This window comes from Octopus bimaculoides, chromosome 16 (genome assembly GCF_001194135.2).
Source record: "Octopus bimaculoides isolate UCB-OBI-ISO-001 chromosome 16, ASM119413v2, whole genome shotgun sequence".
In the NCBI taxonomy this organism is placed as follows: domain Eukaryota; kingdom Metazoa; phylum Mollusca; class Cephalopoda; order Octopoda; family Octopodidae; genus Octopus; species Octopus bimaculoides.
In genome coordinates, this window is record NC_068996.1 from 10,167,891 (window position 1) to 10,171,489 (window position 3,599).

Here is a 3,599-nt window from a genome sequence, read left to right on the forward strand (position 1 = left end):
GTATATATATATATATATATATATATATATATATATATTTACATACATACATATATATGAATATATATGTATGCATACGTATGTGTGTCTATAGACACACACACACACAACACACACACAACACACACACACATGTAGACATTTGTGTGCATGTGAAAAAGAAAGAAAGAGTGAGAGAGAGAAGAAAAAGGAAAAAATAAATAAAAATATAAATAATGGTCAGAATGGGAGAGAGAAGCCAAGAGACTTGTGTAAATATCCAGAGAAGGGAGGAGAGAGGAGAGAAGGGATGGGTAATGTATGGAAGTATTTGAAGCAAAGAAAAATAGAATCATACATTTACACATAAGAATTGAAAAAAAAAATAACAAAGCAGGGATATAGGGACTCACAAAAGATGAAGAAAAATGTAAAAAAAAAAGTGAGAGAAAGAATAAGAAGAAGAGAAAAGAGAGAAAGAGAGAGAGAAAGAGAGTGTGGGAAAGAACCATTAATATTAACAGCTCAAGGAAAACAGTTGATCAGTGTTTAAATGATAATAAAATTAAGAGACGAAATGCAATAGATAAAACAGATTGAAGTTCTTTTTATAAGTATGGGAAAAAAACATGTTAGTTTACCAAAAGTCTGCAGTTTTCTTATGAAATTCCTTTGAACAATACTTAGCTTAGAGAAAACCTTTGACACACAAAGTGTGTTAGGAAAGAGAACTCTAAATATTCAAAGAATATGTGAAGGACTTCAAAGAACTTCCAAAAACTTTTGAACAATTTCAAAGAGAGTCTGAGAGACAAGATATTCAGCATGTGGACAGAATAAAATTGCATAAAATGTTCTTATTTCAGTGATGCCATTTTGAAATTTTTAAGATACATTCATTCCTAGAATATAACAGAAATTTAAAAAAAGATGTCCATCTGAAGAATTTCTTAGAGGTGCACTGGCAGTATGATATAAAAATAAAAGAATATGGTTTTGCAAATTTAACTATGGATTGCATTATCTTAAAGTATATTGTACCTCCCTATTTTAGTTGCCAGTCACACTGGGATAGAATGGTAACATTTTTCTCCAGATGTCTAAAAACATATATATGCTTCATGTATCTGCTCTTAAAAGGTTTGTCAAACCTACAAAAAAAAAATACGCTCTTTTTGCTTTGGTCAGCTAACTGTACTTTAACACAATGCACAAATTCTTTACAAAGACATTACTGATCAAGTGTTCTGGATATGACTTTAAACTGTACATCGTAGCAGAGCCTTGATTCCAAGATTTGGAGGAGTGTAGAATCACCTCCTAGCCACTATTGTTTGCAGGTCTACTCTTACCTGTCTGCATCCAAAATATGGGTTAATTAGCATATCACCGCTTGCCAACCTATGCATGTGAAGACTGGATCTAGAAGACTCTGCAGAAGAAACCTTCATGGTTTGATGGAAAGGAAGGTGGATGCAGCAATGCTTTGTGGAATGCAGACAATGAGATATCTTGGTCACCCATTACATCTGTCTCCATCTTCAGTCATTTTGAAGATGGTCACAACAGACAAGAGAGTAAGGTTGAAGGTTTGCAACTCATCTTCACTTTGAATAAAGTCACTGCACAAGTCATCAGTCATCCTTGGAAGACTAGATAGTTCTCATAACTCCAAAGGACAAATATATAAGTGATCATGTGAATATGAGGTTATGTTAGTACAATTACATGTGATAGAAGTATGTTATTACAATTACTTCAACTGATTCTGATGATTAAATTAGTAATTGTTGTTCAACTTAATCTAATTTTCAAGGACTCCTTGCTGAAAATCATATGGTAGCTTTAATAAAACACGACACCTGTATTTAGAACAGTTTTCACTTTGTCAACAGCCTGGCATGAGTGAGTGGTAAGAACTTTGCTTCTCAGTCACATGGCCCTAGGCTTAATCTCACTATGTGGCATCGTCGGTAAGTATCTTCTGCTATAGCCAATCAAAGCTTTGTGAGTGGATTTTTACATGGCACCTGCACAAGTACTGTTTAATGTGGCACCAACACGGGTGCTTTTTAGGTGGAACAAGCGTGGGTGCTTTAAATGTGGTGCCAACACAGGCACTTTTGATGTGATACCAGCATAAGTGCTTTTTAACAAAACACCAGTATTGGGTACTTTTTTGTATGGAACCTGCATATCTTTATCAGATTATATTATGCCTATGTAACTCTTTTTCCCCCTGTGTGAGGCATTTAATAAAAAATGGAATACACTGTATTACTTTTAGTATACCACTCTCTTTTAAGTAAAAAGTTAAAAGCTGAGTCTGAAGAAATTGGTGACGATCTGCATGAAAACAAATTATATACTGAAGTTTATTAGTTTGGATAAACTCATATAATGCTGTACAGAGAAATAAACAAAACATTTTAAGATGGACAGCTCATCTGAACAAAAACGAATTTTTTTCCCATTGAGAAATTTGTTTTTCTCTCAGATATGAATATTGTAATAAAATGAGGCATGATTAAAAACTTCTTCAGTAGATGAAATATTCCATGTGTGATGACTAATATTATTGACTAAATTCTTTGAGACTATGGGAGGATGATTGAAGTCCTTATTAATAAATAGTTATTTTCCAATTTGGTTTTCTATAACAACAATACTTACCTGCTCTTCACCTCTTTATCTCTTTCTCTCTGTCCAATATACTTATATTAGTATTTATATTTATTCTTCTTTTCCCTCACACAATTTCCCTCACACAATTTCCCTCTTCACTTCTAACATGCCTGTATTTAATTATAACATGCATTATAATCAAAACTACCATTATGTAGACACATGTCAACAGCCTCTTCTTTTCTAATTGTCTTCTTTTTTTCTTATTCTTTCTCTACCTCTTCTTCCCTTTCCTTTACATTCTTCATTTTTCACTTTTTATTCTTTACTTTTTCTCTCGTCAGTTTTCCCCCATATTCCTTGCTATTCCCATTTCTCGTCTACATCCTTGCCTTACATTTTCCTATACTGTTCTCTTATTCTATAATTCATTTGTTTATTTTTATCTTGTTTATTCTTATCATTATTATAATTATGATATCATCATCATCATCATCATCATCATCATCATCATCATCAATATTATTACTGTTATTATTTTTATTGTTATTATTCTCATCATCTTTATAACTGAATGTTAAGCGAACTTCATATTTTACATGCTGTCTGTCTGTCCATCCATCCATCCGTCCATCCATCCGTCCGTCCGTCCGTCCGTCCGTCCGTCAGTCCGTCCGTCTGTCTGTCTGTTTGTCTGCCTATCTATCTATCTATCTATCTATCTATCTATATATCTATCTATCTATCTATATATATATATCTATCTATCTATCTATCTGTCTATATGTATGTATATATGTGTATATATATATATATATATATATATATATATATATATATATATATATATATATATATATATATATATATATATATATATGTATGTATGTATGTATGTATGTATGTATGTATGTATATATATATATCTGCAGGTGTATATGTGTATGTATGTATGTATAAGACATTCACTGAATTTTAAGTTTCTCATTTCTCTT